The sequence below is a fragment of the Peromyscus maniculatus genome, chromosome 1 (genome assembly GCF_049852395.1).
Source record: "Peromyscus maniculatus bairdii isolate BWxNUB_F1_BW_parent chromosome 1, HU_Pman_BW_mat_3.1, whole genome shotgun sequence".
Taxonomy (NCBI): domain Eukaryota; kingdom Metazoa; phylum Chordata; class Mammalia; order Rodentia; family Cricetidae; genus Peromyscus; species Peromyscus maniculatus.
The window spans coordinates 197,326,317-197,334,096 of record NC_134852.1 but is presented as its reverse complement, the minus strand read 5'-3'; the positions used below and the strand labels follow the sequence as shown (position 1 = coordinate 197,334,096).

The 7,780-nt window shown below is 45.4% G+C and overlaps 1 protein-coding gene across 1 annotated transcript in view; it reads right to left on the bottom strand.

The window, feature by feature from the left end:
• Slf2 (SMC5/6 complex localization factor 2) overlaps positions 1 to 4,518 on the bottom strand; it is a 74,912-nt gene extending 70,394 nt beyond the window's left edge. Inside the window, exons 1-2 of the mRNA XM_076563177.1 lie at positions 2,766 to 4,518; positions 2,161 to 2,300 (exon numbers count right to left, since the gene is read on the bottom strand). The gene's annotated coding sequence lies outside the window, so the exon portion shown is untranslated. The remainder of the gene's footprint in view (positions 1 to 2,160; positions 2,301 to 2,765) is intronic.
• Positions 4,519 to 7,780: the final 3,262 nt, after the last annotated feature.

Sequence of the window (7,780 nt, the reverse complement as noted above, 5' to 3'; positions counted from 1 at the left end):
GGACTCAAGTTTAGTTCCCAGCACACACATGGCAGCTCACAACCATTTGTAAATCCAGGTCCAGGGGATCTGACACCCACTTCTGGCCTCTGCGGGTACTGCATGCACATGGTACACAAACATAAACGTAGACAAAACACCCATACACAAAAAAATAATACATCTTTAAAGGGAGAGGACTTTCAATTTTAATTAGCAGATCATATAGTCCCTATTAGTTTGTTTCTATTCTCCCTGCCTTAAGGTTGAAAGAATATGGCTAGTACAATTAAAACTACTGTGTGTATGCGAGCATGTCCCCTTATGTGTGCAAAACACTGATGCATACATGTCCTTACACATACTTGCTAGTGTTTTCATTTCTAGGGTACCTAAGGGTGGGATTGATGGGGCAAGAGAATACATATTTTCAGTTACTACAGCTGTCCCAGATTACAAAGGAGTATAGAAATGTACATTTCTACCATCAGTGTGAAATCTGTTTGTCCTTCATTCTGGCAATGGAAATCACCCTCGGATTAGTTCTTGCAGTCTGAAGTGGATGAAGTAATATCTCATTTTGATTTGTATTTCCATGAGTATTAATAGTTGTGAGCGGGGCTGGAGAGACAGCTCAGCAGTTAAGTAAGAGCACTGGCTGCTCTTTCAGAGGACCCAGGTTCACTTGCCAGCACCCACATGGTGGTTTGTAAACATCTGTAACTCCAGTTTCTGGGGATCCAACCCCCTCTTCTGGCCTCCAAAGGCACCAGGCATGCATGTGATGCTCAGACATACAGGTAGACCCACATGCCCAGCATACAGGTAGACAAAATACCCATACACTTAAAAAAAAAAGTCTAAAAACTTAAAGAAAACCAGTTGTGAGCTCCTCCTGCTGACCAGTTCAGTGCTCTTTCATGATGTGTTTGCTGCTGCCAGCTGCTCATTTTCCTGTTGGATTGTTTGCTTGCCTTTTGTCTGCTTATAAAACCTTGTGCCGGGCGGTGGTAGCACACGCCTTTAATCCCAGCACTCGGGAGGCAGAGGCAGGTGGATCTCAGTGAGTTCAAGGCCAACCTGGTCTGCAGAGTGAGTTTTAGGACAGCCAGGACTACACAGAGAAACCCTATCTCGAAAAACAAACAACAAAAAACAAACAAACAAACAAAAAAAAAAACCCACCACCACCAACAAAAACCTTCTTGTTTGTTATTGCTTCTAGTTATCCGTTTCTCCTGTATGAGTTTGTACATTTGTCTATTTAAAAAATTATTTTATTTTACTTTATGTGCATGGATGTTTTGCTTGTATGTTTGTCTACCATGTGGATGCAGTGTCCATAGAAGATGGCATCAGATCTCCTGGAAGTGGCATTACAGATGGTTGTGAGTCACCATGTGGGTGCTGGGAGTCAAACCCTGGTCCTCTGGCAGAGCAGCCGGTGCTCTAACCACTGAGCCGTTGCCGTTACTCCAGTCCCTTGTCTATTGTTCTTTTTTCTTTTGCCATACGAAACTTAAAGAAGAAGTTGTTACAAGGTAAAATATGTCTATACTCTCTTTTATAGCTTCTGGTTCCCAGTCTTGGTGTGTAGAGCACCCTCCCTGTCTCTATACCAAGCTTATAGCTTCCTAAATTTTCAAGATTGTTATTGTCTTATTTTTTCACGTTTGTCTTTAATCTATATGGAGTTCATATTTGTAAGTAGTATGAAATAGGAATCCAGTTTTATTTTCTTCCAGATGGAAGTTGACTTGGTACCATTTATTAAATAATCCATTCTTTTTCATGGGATTGAAATACCAACTTTGTCATATAGTAAATTCTCATATGTATACTTGGTCTATTTCTGGGCTCTCTATCTTATTCCACAGATCCATTTATCTATTCCCATGCCAATACCAAATTGATTTAATTACAGAGGTTTTATAGTTCAGTCTGATATCTGGGAAGACAAGTCTCACTCTTTATTTCTCCTTTTTCACATTTTTATTTGCCTCTTTCAAGTATTTATTCTGCTATGTAACTTTGAAATCATTTAATTCATTTTCCCCTCCAAATAAAAACCTTCTTGTTATCCAATTAAAATCACATCAAATGTGTACATTAATTCTGGTAAAATTGATTTTTCTATCAGTGTTCTTTTATTATTTCCAAAGATATTTGCTGAGTACCTACCTCGTGACAGTCTTACAGGGTATAACAGCAGACAGACATGGCCCCCTTTCTCTTGAAGGCCAGGCTACTTTGTTTATGATAAGTGGCCTTGTGGTTCCACTCTTGCATATATATTCAGTAGAAATGAGTGCTGACATTCACTACAAGAGAGTACAAGAACATCCATAGCAGCTTTATGCAGTAAACAGAAGAAGGCACACTACTATTCCAGTAGAATCCGGGTAAATAGCGGGATGTTTCTTACAGATTGGGACACCACACAGCCCTGAAAAGGAATACATGACCTTCTGATATCTGCAGCAACACAAGTGAATCTCACAGGCAGACTGAGCACAGCTAGGTAGCTCTGAGGACTTAGTAATCGCCCTTATAACAAGTTCAAAGTCAGACCTCTTTATATAGAAAGAATAGTGCCTCCCTTGTGGAGGGGAGCGCATGTTGACTGTGAGGGGACAAGGGCCCCTTCTGCATGGCTTATACTTTGTAATTGTCCTGGTTTCAAGAATACACATACCTGCTTATTAAGTCATGCACTTGAGAGCATCTGCTTTACTGTTATAAGCAGTATTTCAATCAAGATAAGTAAGAATAAAAAGGAAATTTACCATCACAAAGGTTTTCTGCCCCTCCTGGGTGATGAGGATGAGTGGTCTGTGTGGGTCTCTGCCTTCTGCTTTCCCTCTCTGGAAAAACGACTTTCTAGGACTTTCCAGGCTGGGCTTGTGCAATCTTGAAGCTGCTGCAGCCGATGATCACATGATAATTTTCTAGCCTCTCCACCCTTAGTAAATTTATTAAAAAGCATCTCTGGGTGGACTACAGTATGGCTTGTACAGAAGCAACAGACTTGGGCCAGCCAGCTTCGACTCCCTCTCCCCAACTGGTCAATAAGAAACCACGGGTTTTCCTGCCTTACCCCCAAAAGAGTTATAAAAGTTCAGTAAGTGCCTGGAAAGCAGGCAAGACTCCGAGATGCAATCTGGATCACCCATTACCAATTTGCTTTGCTCACCCACCGTAGTGGCTGGGCCTTATGCTTCCTAGGGGAAAATGAGCAGTTTGGATGCCTGCTCCCGCCTTCTCCCTTCTCCCATCTCATCCACTCCTTTGTTTCCCATCAGTGTGTTCCCTAATGGGGTGGTGGTCTATATTTGTGGCTCTTTGGGGAGAAAACTTGGAGCCCTACTTGGGGTCTCACATGTAACCCCAAGACTGCAAGCGTGAGATGTAGCCTGCAGCAGTTCTAAAATGCGCTTGCCATGTGGCGCTGCCGAGTTGCAGTTACTTCCTGCCATTTTGTGTTTCTCATCTCTGGGGTAGTGAGTGACTCACGCTTTCAGTTCAATGTGAGGACATGTCCCACCGAGCTGACTGCCGGATGCTCCTGAGGACATTCCTAACCCACCACTCACCAAGTTATTAGAAGTCTAACTCCTGAAATCACTAATCCCCAAATAGCCTCTATTCTGTCAACTGCTGGCTTCCATTCTTTGATTTTATGCACAGTAGTTCCCAACTCAAGGCCAAAAATTCTACCCCATGCCGAGCCACTTTCAAAGGAGAACCAATATGCTAAGACTGGAGGGGGATTTTGAATAGCGGCTAATTGTCAGTTCGTCTAGTGAAAAGAGCTTCCTCTCCCCGCAGCAGGCTGGTTATTTGTTAAAGTTTTCTGGGGTTTTGGAGCACCTCACCGTTAGGGGCAGTTCAAACTCAGCGGTTTTAATTATTAATCAGGTCAAAGGCGGATGACAATTTTTCTTCTCTTCAGGGGAGGGTCTTGAGGGTTCACAGAGGGGCACGCCCAGGCCCTTGTCCTGTGATGGATAGAAAGGAGAGAAATGGGCAAATGATTGAAGCCAGACCAGTCTCCAGTTCTTAGTGTCAGACTGTTTGGAAAGCCGCGAAGCTGCCTGTGGGCTCATTGTGAGGAATGTGGGTCTCCATCCTGTCCAAGGATCCGTGGTTTTCTGAGTTGAACAATTCCAGGTCAGCAGCACGTGTGAACATGTGTCCTGTTGTATGTGCTCTCGCAAACCAGAGCACAGAGGAGGTGGGGACTCTTCCTGTGTGTCCACTCTGGGGTGCCAGCTTCCTCCTGGTGGCAGTGGGAAGGCCACCACCTCTTTGCTAAGCACACTGTGGGAAAGGCAGGCTTTTTCTAGTTTGGGTCTGTAAAGTCTCCAATATGCTGACTTTGTGTCTGCCCTGCCTCCCACGTCTTTTTTGATCCCCTGAGATCACCCTTCTCCTCTTGGCTTGAGACCTCAGCTTGACAAAATCCAGAAAAGTCTTCTCGGCTGCCTATTCGTCAGCCATTCCAAACAATCCCGGCAGGCGCTGCCTCTCACCCTTGTTGCTAGGCAGATTCCCTGGTTGCTAGGCCACCACTGTTTCTTCTCAGCCTGGGAAAGACGTACAAATTTCCAGTGACCCACTGAATCATCTAGCCGCCCACCCACCAGCAAAAGGAGTAGATCCTAAACCTCATTGTGTGTGAACTCGGTGCCCAGTGTAGATCAACTCCAAAGGGAAACCAGGCAGCAAAGCCAGGGTGTTCCTTCTGGAGGTGACCCAGTATGCCACAGGGAGGATGGGCAGGCCATCTGGGAAGTTTCTCTGGACAAGGACCTGGACATGGCCCCATGGGAACGCTCAAGACCCTCCCTTGAAGAGAAGAAAAATTGTCATCAGCCTTGACAAGAACTTAGAGAATTTTCTCTGGTTTAAGTTCGGTCACCTTCAGCCTTACGGGCTCAGAAAACATCTTATGGGCAACTAGAGAGAGTCCCTGGTCCTAGCGGTAAAAGAGTATTACGTTTGAAGACTCAATTTACTAACCTATAATGAGACTATTGTATGGCTCTAGACTGATTCTATTGCCTTTGCTTTGTGGTTGCAGAGTTTTCAGGGAACAGGATATAAGCGAATTGGTATAGACACCAGTTTGTTAAGAAAAATTTATGTATTTATAGCTACGTTTTTTTAAACCTCCCTACTATGTGTCAGCCAAAATACTGGGTGATTTACAAGATGACATTTAATTTCCCACATCAATTATGAGAAAGACAAAATGCTTAAGCCCATTTTATTAACATGTTAGTTCAAGGCCATCAGAATGGTTCGGTGGGTAAAGGAACCAAGCACCAACCCTGACAACCTGAGTTTGGTCACAAGAACCCACACGGAGAAGGAGAGAAGTGACTCCCGCCAGCTGTTCTGACCGCCGCACACAAAATAACTGAAAAAAAAAAAAAATCCTCTTAACTAGTGTAGGCTTCAATTGTTACCATCTAGGTCAGTTTCAATTGTTACCATCTAGGGGTCTTGATGGGGTTCATTCTCTCTTCCAATTAGAAGATTCAAAGGCAGAAAAGCCCTGGAGTATGACAGGTAGCAGCAGGGCAATCTCAGGTTCAGTAGACAGGGTCAGCCTCGGAAGAAAAGCTTTTGTTAGGAGTGAGGAAACACACACAGCAAAGCACACAGAAAGATCCAGAAAAGCAGAGATGGGGGAACCCTGGGACCCTGAAGTCTGGTCTCTCCTCAAGGGCTGGGGGCTTTGGAGGGTTTTTGAGGGGGCTTTCCTCCCCTAAATTAGGGTTGGTCGGTCGGTTTAAACAAAGACAAGGAGCCTGATAGGCCCACAACTTTTGGGTAAACATGTCCTGGCCTGGCCTTGAACTTGTTAGACCAGTCTGCCAACGGATGGGGTGGGGGCCTGGAAGAAAAAGCCTGCCAGGCCTTTGTCACAGGTCAGGAGGGTGAAGAAGAAGCCGGAAGTTGCCACCTTTCTTATCTGTCTGTGGCCCCTCCACTTGTCTGTTTACTGGGGATCTTCCTCCCTCATAATGACTTAAACGGAGGCTATTCGTCTAAGATGTAAGAGAACCAGGATTTGAGTCCAAAGTTGGCTTAATAGACGCCAGTCGTCTGGGCATGTGCAGGTGTAGGTTGGAGGAAGGTTGGCTAATGGATGCTGAAGTGCTGGTGGATCAGCCACACAGCGATTTCCTAGGAATAAGGCTCCATGTGGAAGTAGAACTTGATTGAGCCTCGATCTCCAGATGAAATTCTAAGTATCACACAGCATGCTTTGCTCTTCTGGAGCTTCTTTGAGAGAAGGGCTTCTGGATTCTTGTTGGCAGTGGGTAAATATTTGGGTCCAGTAGAGCGGCAGAATGTAGGGAGCACTCTCTGGTTCAGCAGGCATCCGAATGGCACAGGACAGGCATTTTAAAGGGACTGCCAGTGCCTAGGAGCTCCGAAGGAAGGATCCTGATGGAAGTGTAGTTGGATTAGGACCACTGAACTCTGCAGAAGCCTGTAGATCAGTTGTTCTCAGCCTTCCCAGTGCTGTGACCCTTTAATACAGTTCCTCATGGTGTGCTGACCCCCAACCACAAAATTATTGCTACTTCATGACTGAAATTTTGCTATTGTTATAAATCGTAAATATCTGACATACAGATGGTCTTAGGCGACCCCTGTGAAAGGGCTGCTTGACTCCGAGGGGGTCACGACCCACAGATTGAGAACAATTGCTGTAGTGATCTGGGACAAAGAAGTCCTTCCTTATCCAGAGGTCTGGTGAGTACCTCCATCCAGGGTGGTGCAGAGCAGACGTAAATCCCAGATCTGGGGACCAGATCCTTGGAGGAGCCTGGGTGGCAGCTTCTGAAAGCCAGTGAGAGCACAATGAGGCTTGGCAGTGGAGTTGACTTCTACCTGAAACTAAAATCTGAGTATGTTCTGTAGCCAGGCCCTAAAGAGCTGAAAGTATGGAACAAAAAAGTCTAGGTATCCAAAAGATCACTTACTGGAAATTGTAGGGATCTCATCTAGGTTACCAGATGATACCAGAGAAGTCAGGATCTCCCTCTTAACGTTCTCAGTCTCATTAATAAAATAGTTTAGAATGGACTCCAACAATAGCTCGAAGACAATTTTATCTGGGTTTAAGAGAAAAGGCCAGGGTAGGCAAGCTGTAATCTCAGCAACTGCCAGGAAGAGGAGAGGGGAGGAGGGAAGGGGGAGAGGGGAGGCCATGCTTGTTAAGACAGCACGGAGGCCAGCCAGGACAGTCAGCCACAGGGCCGGGAGGAGGCTTCAGGGGAACAGTAAGGAAGCCCAGAGTCTTGGGGGAAAGCATGCTTTGAACAGAGATAAAAGAAAAAAGAAAACATACATTTTTCTGAGTAATTTAGAAAAGCAGGCAAGCTAACAAAGCCTCATGATTGTGGCCCTGTAAGCTACTGAGGAAGGGGTCAGGGATTCTGGGAAGGAAAGGACATTATTTCATTAAAGGGATGACTATTCCACCTATCTCTTTGGCATGGCTATGGTAAACCTGCCTTCCTGAGGGGCGGTCCCTTGGCCAGCCCAGAGGTTTTACGTTTCTTGATCAGATTTGCTTTTCTTTTTGCTTCCTCCCTACCCTGCTCTTCCCCTTCCTTCTACCCTTCCTCCTCTTTTTTTTGGGGGGGGGGCAGGTTGGAGGTTGGTGTAGGGATTGAACCTAGGGGCTTGCACATTGCACATGCCAGGCAGTTGCATTACCACTGAACTATAACTCCAGCCTCCTGTTTTTCACCACGCCCCCCACAGGGTTTCTCTGCGT